This window comes from Varroa destructor, unplaced genomic scaffold, assembly GCF_002443255.2.
Source record: "Varroa destructor unplaced genomic scaffold, Vdes_3.0 BEIS01000001.1, whole genome shotgun sequence".
Classification (NCBI taxonomy): domain Eukaryota; kingdom Metazoa; phylum Arthropoda; class Arachnida; order Mesostigmata; family Varroidae; genus Varroa; species Varroa destructor.
Genome location: NW_019211454.1, coordinates 41228132 through 41248337, shown reverse-complemented (window position 1 = coordinate 41248337; position 20206 = coordinate 41228132). Strand labels below are relative to the sequence as shown.

At 40.9% G+C, this 20206-nt stretch overlaps 1 long non-coding RNA gene across 3 annotated transcripts in view; it reads left to right on the top strand.

Moving 5' to 3' along the window:
* The window catches only part of LOC147758644 (uncharacterized), a 44945-nt gene extending 27103 nt beyond the window's left edge, over positions 1-17842 (top strand). For 2 of the 3 annotated variants that reach the window (XR_015327106.1, XR_015327100.1), the window contains 3 exons: positions 11966-13226; positions 14135-14234; positions 14708-15341. This is a non-coding gene — a long non-coding RNA (uncharacterized LOC147758644). Of the gene's footprint in view, positions 1-11965; positions 13227-14134; positions 14235-14707; positions 15342-16361 lie in introns of those variants that run through there. The other variant, XR_015327103.1, reaches the window with a different exon arrangement.
* The last annotated feature ends 2364 nt before the right edge of the window (positions 17843-20206 follow it).

Sequence of the window (20206 nt, the reverse complement as noted above, 5' to 3'; positions counted from 1 at the left end):
TTCGAAAACTAAGATGTACGCGCACTGATTTCCAAATCACAATCGCATTGTGTTGATGCACGACAGGTACCTATCGTTGCATGCAACAATCGCACATATTCACTTTTGTACTGCTATTTTACGATCTGTTGCTATTGATAAATTGACAGTAAATCAAAACATGTCAGAAGTCAGTGACTTATTGATCCGTACGTTTCGCGGTATTTTGGCACGCGCGTATGTGACGAATGGATACGATCTTACAAGCGGAGACTGAACTCAGCTAGTGGACCCATTTCATTATTCCTAGACATTACTAAGTTGTTGAACGTTTCTATAAATGCTGGTAGTTTACACTAGGCACGTTACACTTTTGTTTTGAAACTACTCAAATCAAATTTACAAAGGCTTATTAAGAAAATCAGCAGCTGCATGAACTGATACATAGTTTTCGTCTGGCTGACTACCATTACCCTGCTAACGTCGATTAGTTCTGCTCGTAAAGTAGAAGTTCGCTGGACCAAATGCCCTTCTGAGTTGTGTTTGTTGAAGACGTAGCTTGTTTCTATTTCTAGTCATGATCAATCCGACTATAGTCAGCTAAATCTGGGTCACGGATCGTTATTGAATCAGTATAAAAAGTAATGCCTACCAGCCGCAGAATGTTCTATTACTTCTAAAACAGGCAGATATCAAGCTTCAATTACACCGTTCTTTTAGCGTCAAAGGAAACATTTTAGCTTAATGGACCGTTCAAGGCATCGCATCCACTCCTGGATGTGTACTAGACTATGCCTATGGGTTATGACGATATGGTTATCGCCTCACTACGAGCCAGTCAAATACCAGTATTCAACAGGTTTCCTTTATCTAGAAGATGGTTTTTCAATGAACACAACAAACACTAGCAACGTTTACATTCTTATGTCAAATATGACATTTTAGAAGACCTTTCTTTTAGATCTGTGCCATTCAATTACAGTAGACCGCTCTCTTATCATAAACACAAAAAAAAATATTTATGCATCAGTCACAGTTCGAAACGGTGCATGTCTGTTCTGCAGTAATTTTATAGTAAATTTTTCATGTAACTATTTTTTTTTGCTGTGACGAATTTGTGGATATTTCGCTTACATCACGAAGCGGAATTCTTAGCGTTAAAAGGCTCCCACAGTTCTAGGGGAAGGATTCTGGGAAGGGATTCACCCGCCAAATGGGTATACAAGATGACCATATGAGCGCGCAGGGGAAAAGTAATGGCTAACGAGCATGAAGAAGAAATGAAGACTAACCGGAACCAAGGCCTCGTCTTCGCTTCGAAGGGTTGCCATATCGCAAAAGAGGCCAAAAACGAGGTAATGGAAGTTGGGTCATCCGGGGCCCGGAGCAAAGTGCTTTCTCGGCATGATGAAAAGGTCAAGAGACTTGAAGAAAATTATTGCCAAGACAAAGAGAGCACAGGTAGTCAGACTACTGTTACTAGTAGAAGCCAGTATAATGACCTACTTTTTAATAGACTGTTAAAATCAGATACATATATTTGCGTCTAGTATTTAAATCGGCGCAGTTCTCAGTGAAAAATGGACTGATCTCACTTGAATAACTAAACACACATTCAAAGGGAGCCGATTTGCTATGCAGTCTTAGCAGACAAGTGTTGAGTGGATGCGAAGTGTCGTACGTTCGAAAACGTTTATTGTATGTACTTGTTTCTTCCTAAAAATGAACAAAAACAATGTGCGAGGTGGGTAACTGCGTTCGTAGTAACTTCCAGAGGGAAATCGATGCACTACGAAAATAATACGTTTCCTTTCCTAACTGTGACAATGCTAAGGGAATAGCTTATAATCACTCTACTATATAGTAATTAGTGCCTACATGACCGCATAAAAATATCTCAGAAACACATCGTATCTCAGAAAATTCATATTGAAATAGCAGATAATGTGATTTTTTAACTATAACATGATAGACACAGATCAGAGTCTTCTGTTTATGACTAAATTGTTCCTTTACATGAGTGGGTTATCTTGAAAATGGTCAGAGGATTAGTGTGCTTGGTCAAAAAGAAGTGACACATTGAAACACTTTTTATAATACTCATACTATCAAGTTAATATTTGATCAGGATAATATATATGAGCGAGACAAATATAATTTGTAAAGTCAAAGAGGAGGAATAAGCCATAGCTATCAAATCGTACTGCCTGAACCACTACGTATAGAAACAGCAGAAGCACCGTTTTCATGGACCCGCCTGGACATTGCCTACATATATATGGAACTTTAAGACAAACCTTCTTCTACCCTATAATAGTGGAAAGTTGCAAATACAGCAACGGGCAGTTAAGTCAAACTTATAGATACCATATTACTTTCTATTCGGGATTCAGGCTAATCTACGGCGAAAAACAAAAACATGGTAACATTATCTATATTCAATCTTCGATACGCTTAATCGTTGTCTCGGTAAATACCAGAGCTCACCCTCACCGATATGTTCTGTCAGCTTGAATCAGATATCACATGCCAAAGTATTATGGGTTTATGGAAAATATAATCAGACAATGATGTCACACTCGTACGTGTCTATAAGAAACTATAGCTTACGTCCTCGTTACCCATCTTCCCTGTACTTTCGTGGAAAGAATATTGGTTTTGGCTTCTGATCATTCCAAGAACGAGTTCACAGAATCTGCATTGTTTGGTTAGTTCATTTTCAGGTATTCCTTGTCTGTTTTAATATCCGTCTGTTCGTGCGTGACTAGTCAGAGTTAAATTATTCTGGAGGTTAAAGGAGTTTCGAATACAGAGCAAAGGGCAGTAGAACCATTACTAAGAGTCAGTGGCATACGATTGTTGAGCGATACTTTCAGCTCAGGCAATTCTAGTTGCGTAACCTTCAAATATAGAGACACAAGTTTACACACAACCTTATTTGGAAGTTACCGAGAAGTCACTGGCCGCATTCTGCTTTACTTAACCTGACAGAGTGTTTTTTTTTTACACAAGAACTAACTTGGCGAGTTTCGTTGTATTGCATGATTATTATGTTCTGAGACCGTGAACCAGCACCCTTTCATAGAACGATACGTTCGCACGAAATGAACACAGACTGTCCGTATGTGCATTGTATATCTAAGATATTATAGATCCTAACGTTAATTGGGCATCATGGGTCCATGTCGATTGGGCCTTAATGTCAATTTTCTTGGACAACTTTCATGACAGTGGTTGAAAATTTGTAAAAGTTTCTAAGTTTAAAAGTTACTTAGTTTCTCTAACTATACATATATGATAAGAACGCATTTTTAAAAATAATAATAACACTTATATTACGCCATAAAGTTAAAGGTCGTTTTCTCCAGAAAATGATTGAGAATTTCTGAAAAATTGAATAGTTTGGTAACTTCAGTTTTCGACCAGTCCAGTGTTCACAGTTTCGTATTGAAGTAATTAAATAATCATAATAAATAGATGATGTCTTATTGCAAAATAATGCCGTTTCAGGCTATTACTTTTCTAGGATAGCGCAGTAACGGCTTAATTGCATTAAAAAAACGAGAGAATTGAGATAATGGAATAGAGTACCTGAAAAAAGGTCAGGAGGTTGCTTTTAGGATACGTTAGTGAAGTAACTGAACAATCGAAACGAATTACTAATGCAATGTAATCAAATTTCTAAGACGGGGTAATACAATTAGACAGTCACTTGAATGGTGCAAACGTTTTAACAACGTGAATTAGGGTGTTGAAGACCAACGAGATGATGTCCGGACCCGAAGGACAACAACGCACTGGCTCGAAGAGGCTAACCACGACAGCACAGCCTCGAGTCTAAAGGCTCTGTCGGCTAAAACTGGTGCTTCATTGTAACGTGTTATATAATCGCGATTCAAATATCCCTTGAATCGATTCTAGGCTGATTGAAAATACTCCATGTTCAATTTGCAGAGTTTTAGTCGCCATAGACAACGCATGATTTAACCTACCGCCAGCCAGAGAAGAAAACATCACTCTGGAGGGTCCGAACGTAAGATGATGCTAACACTTAAATGGACAGTCAGGGCATCTGCTACTGTAAGCTACTTATCGAAACCAATGAATAGGGCTTCCTATCTCGACTTTCTCAACAGATGTATAAATTGTTGGTATGGCAGTTCAACACAGTCTGGTTACTTGATGAAAATGCCAGCTTCATTGGAAGCAAAGGAATATTTAATGTTGGCTTTGATTCGCTTATCTTTTCGGTATAGGTTCGTATGGTTACGAGGCTTCCCGAACTCCAAAAAAGGCAACTAGTGGACAAGCATGTCTTGCTATCGATTTACTTCGATATGTCGTGGATAGAAAAAATCAGATATAGGACTACAAATGATAAGTATATGGTTGTCCAAAAACTGCCTAAGCTCTGAGACAAGCGTGAGAGGACCTAAACAACTGAAATAAACATATCCAAATTCTCGCTACTATTCAGCTGTAGGTAATTTTTCTATCGAGTTGTTTCCATATTCCTTGGGCCCAACTAGAAACCCATGACGGGGGCTGAGGTTGGTCTGTTATTTATTCCTGTCTGAAGGCTAACAGGATCGGGCGGGTGGATTAAGGACAGGGGACGAAAAGAAGGTTGCAGGATCTCATGCATAGCTTAGCTGCTATTTGGCCGTTTCATCTAGTTCATTTCCGGATTTGCGTGAGCAGCTAATCTCTATTGAGCACCAGATCAGCAGTCTATTCTGTCTGTACAAGCGGCAAAATCTAGCCTAACGGTACAAAGCACTTGAAGTCGAAACGACCTCTAACCTGTCATTGTAGAATAGCATTCAACATATTGAGAGTAGTTCTGTTCTACACGTTACAACTCTTCGAAGTTACTTTGTAAAATTCTACCTATTCTACTACTTAAAGCAACAAAAGTAAAATAAAAGATCAAGCTTACAAATATGCTCGCATCAATGAATGTGTATATACGTGCGGATTTGAGTCAGAGGGCCTACGTAAGAGCAATGTGAACTACGCAGGAAATGCATCACGGACATCGTTTGTTAGAAAAATGTACTGCTTTACTGGGGTGGTGTGGCAACAGTTATTATGAACAGTCACACGAACTATGATGAATCGTCTACAGAATTTTGTATCTGTTGCCTATAATTCCCGGGTACTTGCCTGTCTTTCGCGAATATGGTTTCCATTTTACCTTGGAAATTTTTAGGTGACACAGCCAGCCATTTTATTATATAAGCGGCACACATAATCAACGTATCACCAAACCACGCTGTGCTTATTTTCTAGAGGACACGGCGAATGGGGCACACCCACGCCGTGATAAAAGTTGCAGAAGCTGCCAACCGCGACCGAAAGCGAGACAGAGATGACATTTATCCATACAAATCGACTCATCTTGACATATACGCCATATTCTTATTGATACATCAGAACGTCACACATATGTTAATGAATCTCATGTAACTATTTTTGTACTTTTGCAATAAATTACCCATGTAATTGCTGAACTTCTCCGTTTATCGATGATTTTACTGTCTCTATGGTGAAATATAAACAGCACGTAGGTACGCGTTTCTGGACAGCGAAATGGAAACATTTAAGAGCAAATGGTTGGACGGCAAAGCTGTCCTTGCTTGTACAAGGAGGCAACTCTATCACTGTTTTAGGTTCAAGAGGCAATTGGACAACTTTTCTCAGAGGCATAATATGCATTTTTGTCAACATGCCCACGAGATGCAATGATAAGCAAGTAGAATCATATATAATGACGACGTCTGTCAATTATTGTATAATAATAATTATATATAATAAGGAACTCTGTGATACCTTCCAGGTTTATTCGAAGGCGTGAATGCTTATAAACAAAGATAGATGAACATTTGCTACCCCAAGTAATCTTAGAAGATCTGATACCCACTTATTTGCCATTTCTGTAAACCTTTTCTTTTGCTCCGTATATTTTCGCACGTAAAATTCATGCATCAGACTGTAGTGTCGCTGTGGCGGACTGAGACGACCGCCAAATTTATAAGCATGATGTTCAAAATCTAATTCCGAGCATTAAATCATTGTCTAGACTGAATATCGTCACACATGCCCCTAATATTCTTGGAGAAAGCGATGCCTAGGACGATTGATGTGTCCTGCCAAGAAAGATCCTGTCACAGAAGGATTCCTGCTTACCTAACTACTAGTTGTAGCTCAGGTCATTGTTTGGTCTATTTCTACCGCGGTGAAAACTAGATTTTCGCAAGTCAAATGCTGATATTCAGTCGGACCACCGGAACAATTATCCAGCTGTCAACAAAGATACACGACTCAAAAGAGGTTCCCGAGAAAGAGCCCGAGGTTATCAATGTAAAATTTCCCTCTTCTCTTCATCTACGAATATGCCTGTTTCTATATAGGGTAAGATACTTGGTGGGGTATTTTCGTGGAAAAATTACTACTTTCTAATATCTCCTTCTTATACTGAAGCTATATTTATCTCTCGTCTCCTTATGTATACCCTGCTTAAACACTTTTAATGATAAACATACGGCGCTATCCAACTGAAAAAAGTGTCGTTCATTCTGCAAATACTAATATTACAGGTACACGGAACACTAAAGAAATATTTTTTCCATGAGCTAGAAGAGCGACCGCAATGAGGACGGTTTGTGTTGCGTTATCGGCCATATATTTAATTTTATTGGGTGCGTCCATGTGTCCGCGGCTGCAAAAAAATCGAAAGCACATTGAATTGTTCTTAAAAGATAAACTGATTGAGACTATCGGGAATTGCTATCAGCTCGATAATAATTAACACTAGCCAGTGCCGTGGAATTCAGTTTAGCAATCGACCTCTTTACGGGGCGCACCTGATCTAGCTAGCAAGTTTTTTCGGTATTAGTTACCCTGCTTGCGGTGCGCTAACTCACAGACAGTCACCGTAAGCCATTGTGCTCACCAATGCTGAGTCGTTTGTTCATTTTTACATCTGACCATCTCCACCAGTTTGTGTCTGGCTTTCGGTGGCCAGTTGTTCGTGTCTCAAATCATGAATCAACGGCTTTCTATTAGAGGCGGCCAAAACTTAATGTTAGAAGTAGACGCTGGCTCCCTCTTTAGCTTCCACGTGCACCTATGAGGGAGGCAGTTAGTCCAATAGTTCAAGGGAGAGAAAGAAAGATCGAATAGTAGCGACTTCCCCATTTCTAGCTCTTGAAAGTAGCGTTGTTGATGGCGGCGTCGGCTAGCGGTGGAACCTGTCAGAAGCTTGTAGAAAGGTCTTTTCTAAGCTGATCGGATACTTTTCGCTCGACACCTCTCTCTTTCGCTTCGATTTATTTTTCTTTCTCTCGACTGTAAGCAGTACAATCAGAGATACACCGAGCAATATAGTCAGAAATACACTGCTTCTCTGATGCTGGAACGGTCCCAACAGTGGCCTCCGGTGGCAGCGACTTCAGGCACAACGACAACGACAATGACATTGTTGCTTCTGTTGAAGTCTTTGCCACAGCTGCTGCCGCTGCAACGAAATCTGCTGTCAGACAAAGCGGGTCGCACAGCGACATCGGGGAAGGCCCTGCCGTGTTTTTTCGTATAGTCGGCGCCCCATACGTTCGCCGTTACTGCCGCTTCTGCGTCGGGAGCCCGGATCTCCTAAACCCGGAAACCAGCGAACACCAGGCAACATTCAGTCTGTCGGACCCGCCAGCAGACTGAGCAGAAAATTCTAAGGCACATTTGCTTGCTGTGACGGCATATTTTTGGAGCCAAAGACCGTGTGTGTGTAACGAGCGGTACAAAGCACCTCGAGTGCGTAGGGATGTCCGCTGAAAAGCGTTAGCGGCGTCTGCAACGTTCTCGCATAACGGTGTACGTTTTCAAACATGTTCCATCGCACCGTGGTATATTTCGCAATGGCGCGTGTGGTGCCGAGGTTAACACATATATAAATATGAAAGAACTGTCACTGTCCACATATTGAGTGGGCGGGTGACAGCCAAGATAGCAGGCTCTAACGTATACTCATATGCGAATAAGGACAGGCCAAGTGTTAGAGAATACTACTTCTATCCCACTCCAAAAGTTGTCTCGTCTCTATAAAAAGCTCTATGACTGTACAAACGCTAAGATTCCAAATTTTTGATCACTGCACATCGAAACGAGGTTGAATGATATAAAGCCTCGGAGCGTATGAAGTGCTATTGTCGAAAGCAGAAATGACGGATGAATTATAGCAATTCTCAGATGTGGCAAAATTGACAGATTTTGTCTTCAGAACTCTGGCGGACTTCGGTTCATTGCTGAAGTTTAGATGTAGCAAGCCAAAGCGTTCATGTTTGTTTCAGCAGTCAAAGTCGATTTTATGCTTTTCTAAGTACTGCATTTTACGTTTAATTGAGTTTAAAATGTGGCCGTGCAGTGCGGTTATGCTCAACGTGCAGTAACGCTTAATAAATATAGTCTCTACTTCTCCCATGTAATGATAATAATAGTTTCAACACGGATCTGACGAAGCCATCACCAGAGGAGCTTTTCATTTTTTGTAAAAAAGGATAAGATAAAAAATCGTTTGATACGTCACAGGAGCTATTTTTACGAGCTAAGTTTCTCACATATTTAGATTTCAGCTGTTACATTCTTAGACATTATTGTGGTTATCATTATTCCGCATTCTACCTGTGATTTGCGCGTATCTCAAAGGCGACCTCCATCTCCTTAAGACAACGAGATGCCATCATTCTTAACGACAATCGTCTTTGCATTGTTTGTTATTTGTACACTCTGCTGACATGCTGTCGCCACTGATGACCCGCAATATGCTTTATCGACGCTTACGCCCTATGTCATAAAAAATATGACCTTAGGTCCTAGAAGTATAACTTCTCCGTACCTTGTATTTTCAAAGTGTGTACTTGTTTGCGTTACCCACTATTATCCTTCGCTTTTTCGCCAGCGTTTTGCCTTTCCATGCATCTGCAGAAGTGAACGAATCGGTTTCATTGGTAACTGCTTATTATCAATCTGTTCATGACCGTTAGATATCATCACAGGGATTCAGGACGGCGTCATTATTAGAGTGAAATGATCATATCTATTTTTTTTTAACCGCTAGAATAAAAATGTGACACAAGAAGAAGCGATTGTTTCGATAGTGGCTGACGAAACGCTCTGGGCGTTGCCACGTTATCGACGGGAAGCAGCAGGCCGATATTCCACTGTATTATTCTTAAGCTTCGTCTTCATCTATCTATAATATTTACATACATACCTTTTGATAAAAACGAAGTAACAGGTAGCACGTGGAGCAGACGAGGTGATATGGTGACCGCCGGAATAGTCGATCCGATCAGCTAGTCTTTAACAAATTCGGGAGCAGCAATGACTACAATAGATGTTGATACCGATTAAACGAAACCTTTAGCGACGGTCGACTGTAATGATGGGCTTCACGTTTTTTGCTCGCCTGTGTGGGCCAGATGGGGCTAGCTCTGGCGAAAGACCATCAAATAGCTCGATGCCTATCTAATTTAAAAGTGACTGTATCGCACGTTGGAAATTAGTTTTGCTCATAAAATATGACGAACAAATAATTGCCAACATTATGCAAACAAATTTTCCAAGATGAACAAACTGAGATATATATATATATCAGACGACGACATTTCCATGAAAAATGGTTATGGAAATGTCGTCGTGTGATCACGGAATTACGGATCATACGAAGACCGACCGTTCTCTATTCACGTACCTTTCGCATACATTTTTCTACGTGGTGTAAAGCAAATCATTCCAGTTTATAGTGTTATCCAAGATTAATTATTGAACTCTTGTGTTTTTCCAGTACCTTTGAAATTAAAACACGTTCAGATATTACCCATATGGAATCTCTGTACGGTGCGGGGGTCTCACACACAGAGTCTGTGAACGAATCCAGTAGCTGCGAATAGAGTAAAACGGGTCCCATGATTTGAATACAAGAACGCGTCTAAATACCCAATGCACTAACAACTCGGAGAGAACCACTCGTTTCGATTTAGGTCATCATGAGGATGAATAATCAATGATATGGACGCATGTAAACCAAAATTTTCCATAGACTGATTTTTTTGAGGTTATTATATGTAGAATTGGATTTGCGATAATAACGCTTCTAAGGAATCGATGACCCAGGGGCAGATGTACACTTATTAACCGCGCTGTCATTGTATGACCGACAAGTACAATACACTCGGTCATCTAGCCCAAATTTTGCGGGACACACGTTTTCTTTTAGCTCAAGGTAACTTTTGCCGTTGGATTTTCTCAAAGTTTGCGCCTTTATTAACCAGTATCGCTATATATCTGATAGCATCGGCTACGTCAAGCCCTAAAATATGCTTCCAAAGGGATCCGCTTGAATCATATTCATCTGTAAACAGTTTCGCGGGGCAACCGATATCTGCTATCTCATGAATTCTCCCATACTCATGGACTTACTTTCCCCTACGGTACTCTATATCTCAAGAAGTAACGAGTCGAAAGTAAACATTAGTCACAACGGCACTGAGATAATTTTAAATTACACTAAGCTTTGACGGATCAGTTGCTCGCTGAAGAAACAAACGAAAGGGGCATCGGCAAGGAAGATGTCTTTGGTACCCATAATCTAATAATGGATACATTTAACATAAACGCCTATAGTGAAAAGAAACAATATTACAGCCTTTCCTTTTAACCAAAACAATTCCAGCGTAATTACCATCAGTAAAAGCTCCAGATATCGAACAAAAGGAAAAAGCAGTAGATGGCTTTTTGGGTAATTTTTTTACTTTGCGTCTTTTTATTGAAACCTAGGTAGGCGGGCAGTCAACCTACTCACGACATGACTAGGAATAAATGAACAACTATCGAGGCTCATGCCGTCGGCCGCTAGGTTTCTGGGCCGACATTTATGCGTCTTAATAGACTTCTTACGGGTATCCAGCCGGTAAATTTTCAGCCAATCATTGCTTTCTAGACCAGGCACGTATGAATACTAGGTTGAACACTTGGAATAACACGTCTATTTCGTTGTTACGTGGTCAGCCATTTTGTGCGATTATAACGATGGACGTGCAAGTCCAGGCACTCATTGATTCAGGTCCTCCTTGACGCAAAAGAATTGAACGTTTATCACAGATAGGACGACAGGTATATATATATATATATATATATATATACGTGTTCTGTACATATGTGTAAACGGATCGGCGACAGTAAATTGTATTGCTGACATTCAGTGTCTTAAAACTGCTCAAGAACCGGACAGTACAATTTGATACATTCTGCTGTCGCTCGACGTTTAAGTGCTATACATTTGTTAAATATCAATGTTCCGCCAGGTCTCATTGGTCCGTCGTTCGGTTTACATCTTTATCCTCTCGTTTTCTACCATTTCTTCTTCTTCTTATCCTTTCCACCTTATGCTCCTAAAACTTGTCTGCATTTAAGCCAACGGACATTCACCTATATTCTTTCTACATTTTTGCCCGATTATTGTGCCGCCAACAGACGCCGCCAGCGCCTTGACAACCAGCGCCATCGCCACTGCGCTGAAGCCTTTAATTCGAATATTTAATTTTTGCTTGCCGACGCCAGCTGTTTGTTAGTTGGTTAGACTGATTAGAGTTTGCTGGTGCAGGCATTACCAGTCACGATCGTATCGACGAAGCGCTGATAAATTACAATAAGGTACATAAGTGTGATTCATAACAACGTCTAAGATCGCAGCAGGTTTCACCCTCACCAGTATCTCGACTCTCTATTGCCACTTCGACTATGTCCGCTATGGCTGCTTTTGGTACTCCTGCCACTAACGCCCCTTACTCCTGTCATTACGTCTACTATTCCACCCGGTCCAATTAGTAATCACTACATTATCTCATCTTCATTGTTCGCTGCATTGTTTGTCATCTTCCTCTTTTCAACTTCTTTTTCGTCTGCTGTCCGTTTGTTCGGTATTCTTCAGGTTCTCTATCTCGCGATCACCAACGGCTCTGCCAGCTCCTTTCTCGTCTGCTGCTGCTGCTGCTGTTGTTGTTGATGTTAATTCTCTTGTCATCAAGTCATCGGATCTGGAAGAAAATGGACGGAAAGGGCGAGAATTGGCGAGGGAATTCGAGGGGGAGCTGAGGCAATCGAACTCGAAAACCGAGAGCGTCTTGGAACAAAAACATCCATTGACAGTGTTGCTATCCCTCCCTGTTACGGCTCTTCGATTGGGAGGAGACGTCTGCAGATACGGTCAAATGATTGATTAAGAACATAAACCAGACAGCGCAATAAACCGGCCAACGAGCAAGGCGACGACAGCGGTGCTAGTTCTGCTGTCTTCAGAGTGGCAGTGGACGCGACTCCAGCACAGTCAAAAGATAGAGGCAAGAAAAACTGCTAAACGAGTCAACAATGAAAACGACAGTCATACACCCTTCTGTCGTCATACAGTGCGTGCCTATCTTTCAACCTCTCGACCTACCCACAATCAGGACGAACGAGCCGGGCTCTTGAATCGGTGGACATGCTATCAGATAGACTAGCGGCATTCCTGCAGGCGCTGGGCCGCCTATTGCGGTAGCAGTAGCAGTAGTAGTTTCACTAACAGCGGCAGCAGCAGCCTCACGAAGACCAGGAGGCTATGAAACTGTTCGTGTCTCCCAAGCGGTAACAACAACGCTGGACCTGTCGTCCCGGCCTCCAGTGTTTTACTCATTTTTGCTTCCTTTATCGTTCGTTCTTCCATTACAGCTACTTTTGTCGCCGCTATTGCTACTGCTGTTAGCGTGGCGGGTGTTATTGAAAAAGTGTTGCGGTGGGCTGTATCAGCGACAGGTGAGGCAGCTGCCGTTGCTAAGGCTGTATCGGGCGTTGACGGGACCCGGCTGCGGGTGCTGGTAAAAGCAGCTGTACGTCTTTAGTCGGTGGCTAATAGGCAGAGCGAACGGCTAGCGGAGGCCGTCATCGCTCGGATACATGGAAGGGTAACGGAAGGTCTAACGCAACGATGGAATGCACGAAAAACTGCCGGCTAACAAACAAGCTAACCGTTCCTGCTGGCGGACCCAATCGTTCCGAAGCCCAATTCGCTATTTAGCACTTCAATCTCACTGTTATCCCCGTTGAGTCGTTGGCGTTGTCGTCGGCTGGGCGGTCGGGCCACCGCTGATCAGAAACAACAGCATGCGACAGAGAAGAAGGTGTCGCCGAATACGAAAACGAACATCGGGAGAAGGGTGAGCAAAGACAGAGAGGAAAGGCAATTAGACACAAACACACACTTATAGGCACATGCAGCTGCTCTAATACAAAAACGTGTATATAGAAACGCGTAGAACGTAGCTCTGGGAACTGGGACAAGCACAGGCGAAACCGAGGGATGAGAACGTCATCGAAAGAATGACCAAAATGAACAGAAAAATCGACATGGACGCTTCTGCTGCTGGCAGTACTTGTAATTGTTGCTGTTATATTAAAAGCATTAAAAGTGGTATCCGGAAGTACAAAGTGGCAAAACCCTATTGTGGAAGCAGCACGGCCCCATGATGCACATGGTTTATTTTTATAAAAATGCATTAGGAGAAGCGTGAGAGGAAGGATAAAGGAAAAAAGCGGCAATATTGTTACCATTGGTTTGCTGTACCTATATACTGGTATGCGATTTTGTTGCTTGCGCACGCTCACTTCCGCTACATATATCTGTAGTATAATAATAATTATATGAAATTATTCTAGGGCATTTGATGAACGACGAAGAGAGCTATCAAAATCTATCTCAATTCAGGTTCTATTTATTACGCATCAGTGTAGCGTAGTTGTACGTACGTTACGTGTTATTGTTAAAAATTATGCATTTTAAGGAGAGCTACTCCGAGAAGTATATTCAAAGGCGAACTGTAAATTCAGTCTTGAACCGGTTAAATAAAATCAGCTACAAACTGGCTTCTATCATTGTTTACGTCCATAAAATCCTAGAGTTCTTTAAACAAAATCCTGAAGAGTTTCTGTCACTAGACTTTCGCTGTTAGAAAAGTTTGTATTTTTCATTTCTTGAGCGAGCTATAATTATAGTTCTGCTGAACTATAATTTGCTATATTATTTATATTAAGAAGTTATATTGAACAGAATTGAATGTCTTTCTAGGTGAACGAGACAACAAGAGTGTGTCTACGGTTCGTAAGAGTGTAGCTTCCTACGGACGAGATCTTGCTTGGCCGTTATACGTACCCCAGGAGATATCAAGGTAGCACACCCGCTATTACTGTTTTAACGCTGGAAAATGAAAGCCGATGCAGACTTGCAAGCAATTTCAGTGAAAAAGAATATGCATTTAGCAGTGAACGTATTATATATTACTATGTTATAGTTCTCTCTGAGCTGACGACAGACCGTCCCGCGGTACGGACCAATTTATATCCATATATTATAGATAAAGATCGTATGTAGCGGTGCATTTTGGACAAGCTGTACGAGAAACTGAGAACTTCAACCCAATTCACATATAATGTCAACTGCCAACTAAGCCCTTTAGGTCGATGATAAAGGACGCAGCTATAGTTAAAGGTTGACAACATCAACTTCGATAATGAATCGATCGATAGCGGCTCCTTCACCTTCAAGAGGCCCCGTTTCATCAGACGATTCGAAATCGTATGGCATAGAGCTATCGATTTCCTTAGCGTGAAAATTATAGTCAAATTTGCATTAATTTTCCAGAATGTCAGCACAATTCGAACCGAAAAATGGCTGCCGAAGCATAGTTTGGGTGCCTCAAAAAAATCGAGCCTCTCCCCAGCCTTCAACGGGTCGCCATCGCATCAGTGTCGTGCTACGCCGCGCATAGGACGAAAGGGCAAAGCAGAATCCACCTAAAAACGCCAACTTTTTCGTTCGATCAGCTCCCACTAGAGTAAGTACGGGGCGTACCGGAAGAGAGAAACATGGGGCCTGATTGAAAACTTTCCGCTTGCTACACAATGAAGAGTGAACATCGCAAGGATAGCTATGTACCTAAAGTATTACTAGCTGAGAAAGAACTGATAACAAAATCTAGCGACAAGAATATGTCATGCGCATATATATGTATGTATATATATATATATATATATATATATATATAAAAACTCGTTATAATGAATGCATCCAGCTGTAGAATAACGGAAATAGGTACCGGAGAACGTACTTGCGCATGGGTTAATGTTACTGAGTTTATTCTTAGATAATCTTTAAAATACGGAAATGCTCTGTTTCATATGTACAAGGCATGACCTATAGCTGAACGACTATCGGAAAAATGGATCCGTCTGTCAAATAGATGTACCGAAATGCTAAAAAACTTTGGAAAAGACTTTTTGACAGTGAACTCGAACTGTTTGCAAGGTTCCCTGCTTTGTTAAAATGAAAATAACGCTGGGTCTTGTTTTTATAATGGAGAGAAAAGAAAAATTATGCGCATTATCCATTGGTAGTGGTACCAACCGGCTTTTCCTTCGATTATGGAGATGATTCCGTTATTGTGTGGTACCTATGTATTTATCGTTGCATTTCGTAGAGATGCGTTAAGCATACGATACATTTAGATACTCATTAGTGCAGAGCAGCGTAACTAATTCAAATAAGCCAACGTAAAATTGAAGATATCCTGGTTATTTTAGTCAAGACGTTTCTTTTCTCGGCGAACTGCCGTTGCTGTCTATTTTCCTATTCGTTGAAATAAGTAACGTCTTTTTATATGTACATTATGTATACGTGTCGACTAGCTCGAAAACGTTGCTAACTATTTCTGTGACTGTTTAGATACGGACTTGGCTTGATAAGAAAACTCTATTATGGAAAAAAACACGCTATAGAGAAACCAGTGTCGCTCAGTTTTCTTATAGATCCTAGTACAAGTCAGGTCTGAGCTGCCGTTTCAGGATGTTTTATTAAATATTCTTTTTGGACATTTGCAAAAAATACCAATATAAATCTTACTTAGTTTTTCAAGTTCTACACAAAAAGCACACATTTAAGTTTAGAAATGAATTAAGCTTCTTTTTCTCCTGCCATAGAATCGAATGTTTTTCCCAGACAAAGGCTGAAAGTGTCGAAGGCATGACGTTTCCGCATTGACTGCTTGCTTCAGTTCTCGGCCAGCTTAAGTTTTTGGTATAATTGTCAAAGCTAAGGTTAGTTTTATTCTGAAATCACGTAGTACTTGCGCGAGCCTGCCGGGCCAACGATTGTCAGGATATTTTACACGCACCAATAGGCACCTGCTACATAATGTCTACGCCGGTCTCACACAATGACCATAACATCATAGCAAAACATCTGACTTAGGCTAAATCAACAATCTAAGCTAAGTAATACGATTAAATTACTAAAACAGGGTACTGACGCAGTAAAATCGAACACCAACGGTGCGGTAGGCTTACCAAGCCAGGATGATGACTGGAACACTGCAACGCGTAAGCTACCAGGACAAGACAAGGACGTTTGTGTACCAAAAAAAATTTTAAAAAATTACCCAGCTTGGCTTTACAACCCCTTTTCAGCCGACACAGGTCTAAGCTAGTTCAGATTAGGGCAGGTTACAGAATGGTGTTCAACAAAATCTAGTCGTCTATGTCCTGCGCAAAAAACGACTGGTAAACACAGCCGCGTGTGGTAATGCGTTGCGCTGTATGTTAGGACGCGTACAAATCGACAAGCGATAGGTACCCGCTCCCGATATTTGCTTAGATAGCTTTTCAGTTGTACGTTTTTCGCTTGTAGTCTCCATATCCTGTGTACTCTTTCATAGCATACATTGGTGCTCTTTCATTTTAGAATGGGCCATTGTTTATAGATCGCGAGCTTTTTTATAGGTGTCCTATGCAGTTGACTGAAACAGTAAGTTTTTCACGCAAAACCATTATTTTTTCAACTCAAATATATCTTAAAGTGCATATCTTTGCGTTAATATGCTCGCTAACAATAATCCTTGAATACAAACTAATTACTCAAATAAAATACTCGGGTAGTTTAAACGTTGTTATCTTTCTTTCCTAGTGTGACATAGCTTTCAGAAGAAACGTCTGAACAGATGAATCAAGGCATACACGCGATTTTTTAGAGAAACTTGTTGTTGTTGGATGCAATGAACTACCCGTACACTGAAGATCATCTGTGAAAACCGATGGGCTGATTGATCTTATCACAATCAGGTAGCGTCAGCCTCGAATCAACCTATTATTACAAACTGGAAACGTCAGTGTATTGATATATCAATCATTCTGTTCTAACGCGTCAATCTTGAACGCAGAAAAATATCCCGTCGCGTCTGTATAATGCGAGACCAACTTTCGTTGACCCTTTCTTACCTTACTGGACGGTTAGTTGCAATGTACTGGCAGTGGCGATGCGGCAATAGAGCGAAAAAAAATATTATCCAATGGCTCTTTGTGGTTTCATTGATCAAGTAAATTTGGTCTACCTCAAGGTCGTCCTACTGACGTCTCTGCTGACGTTCCATAATTCAGGCCTCGTTGTGAAGCATTACGGAGAGGACCAATACCGATATTCACCTGCATCGCCCAATAACAGTAAAGTTTGACTGTATTTTTTCATAATCTGCCCAGGCAGCGACTGGTTGACCCACCAGTTGGTGTCTGGTCGTTGTTGGTTGACAGACTGCCCATGAATGTTCTCTACAAAGCGATGTAGTTTTGTACGGCATAGTCCTGTTCCACAGAACATCAGAAAATCGCATGAGGGAATGAATCCTTGTTTGAGTCGGCTGGTCTTGGTCAAAATCAGCGAGGACGTTTGTTGCCTACCGAGGACCTAGTAGAATACGATGTGCATTGTGGTCGCGTACTTGTATTTATAATAGAGCGATAAAGCGAAGATTCAGCTATTCGTAACGTTTGGATAGTAATGAAATAAACCATGCAGAATTGTGTCTTAGAAGGTCGACCTTGCGTCATGGAGTACCACGATTAATTATTGAATACGACTTCATTGTCAAGTTTAGGGGAGTAGGCCCTAAGAAGATTGAAGGCTACGTGCCGTAACGCTTAGATTCTAACAGGTTACTGACAAGTAGCTGTGAGGAACAGACCGTCTTACGTTAGGACAAATATATATAGAAATATCCGCGGTAAAGTTCTGCAGCTGGGTTTGCTGTGGAACCGCATTGGTTCACATATGCACCTTTTATTCACACCTCGCTGTGCTCAATAGATCAGAGAGTCGCAGTAATTTAATTAAACACACAACTGGTAACAATAGCCAAAGAGCGGCCGGTGTATACTCAAACGGCAAATACCAATTTATTTGGAAAGCAATTGCCCCCAAAAAAGCTATAGATTCGCATACAAGAATGGAGCGTCTGCTTTTAGTATGTATGGCGAAGATGACTCACATGCGCAGTTGACGCATTATGGGGAAGGAAATGGCGATTGGGAGTAGCGGGCAGCCAAGACCTTCGAATCGGTAGGGCAAGGACAAGGCAAGGAGACAGAAGTAGGATGAATGAAATAAGACGCTGTTTGCTATAAGAACGTTTTACGGGCATTCATACTGGCTTCGAATAGTTACTCTCGGTCCGACCTTTGACAACCCGTGCGATAGAGATTACTCATAGCGAAAATGGCCAATCACGCATACGAGAGCAGACCGATTGTGGGGCCTATTATATTAATTCATAACCCACTTTATACCTGTAACTGATAACCTATTTTCTTATAATACATGCACAAATCCATGTGGCTCTAGTCTGTGGTAACGTTGAAATTCAGTTGCATCCTACATAATTCATAATAATTTTCCATGTTGGTAGAGTTAAGAACGGTCCGGCTGTGCTTGATGAAGAATCGTGCGGTGACGTGTGTCCATGCCATACAACACTACAATGAAAAGTTTTATAACAGCTGTACGTAGCACGCACGTGCATAGGTCAAGTTGATTAACAATTCAACTGAAAGATGTTTAAGCTACCCAATGATTTATGTCGATGGTTTGCTCAAACCGAAACAATGCAGTGTAAACGCATTTGAGACTCCGATTGAAACGGTCAGCGAACTATCTCCGGTTGGCTAGATTCGTGCTCTATATATTCAAATTGGGTTTTATTATACCATGGTATTAATCATTTAGTTATCTTTGCCCCAATCGCACGCTTTTCTTTCCTGTGGTGCTGCATAACGTAATTAGCGAGTTTTTTTTTTTTTTTTTTTCGCAAAAGCTTTTCAGCTGCATTAACTGCACACTTCTCGTGTGCAGTTATCCTGCTCTATCGCGCTGTTTTATTAAATCTAAATTTATTTTATCGGACTGTTTGACAGCATAAGCTATAGCCGCATTACAGACGTATACCTTTAGAGATACCCAGTTGAAAATTTTCCGACATCTTGTCGCATTTATTACATAGCCCGATTAGGGTTATCTGGCTAGAGTATTTAGAAGCGCATATGCGCACATTTTGAATTGCCGAAAAAGTATTAACCGTTTAAGCTAAAACTTAAGCATAGATTTTAAAATAATATAAATAAGCTTAGTATACGACCTTCTATTAGCGTCAGGATTTTATCAGTGTAGAACTTCTGTGGTTTCTGATAAGTGACGTGAAAGTAAGTGACGAGTAAGGATAGTTCTGCAGAGACCAAAGTAGGTGCTAGTCTGATGGTGCAAGATAGAATAAATGCATTAAAATTTGCCATTTAAGTTTCCTCAATCTTTGCCGGGTAGCTAAGGACTAATGTGGTCTGGGCACTGCCATGGTGGAAGCCGCGTCTTTTCTATTCACTAGTTTCGGTGTATTTTTTCCGAAGTTTGTTAGAAATGTTACTGTTAGTACAGACATTCAAATGAATTATTTTATTATACGGCAGCAATTTATAATCACGATTTTTTTTCTAATTACACCAAACACAAAGCATCATTTTTTTGTTGGCGTCAGTCTTACTGCAGATTGTTAAGTACATTTTTTGATCGACTTTTTGTTATTTGATGATGATCAATTACTTTAGAAATGGCTCAATTCCTACATTTCAATAGAGTTTCGTAAATAAAATTAAGTTCGTGTAGCTCCGAAACATCGAGCAAATTGTTCAATAGTTAGCTTCCTTTAAATAGTTCAAAACTTTTTTGTAGTAAGTTTTTTGGCTACCCATGGGGTCAGCCTTGCTCTACTTTGACAATAATTTCTTCAGTGATTGCTTCGCCATTACGAGGAACACCTTTCACAATGAA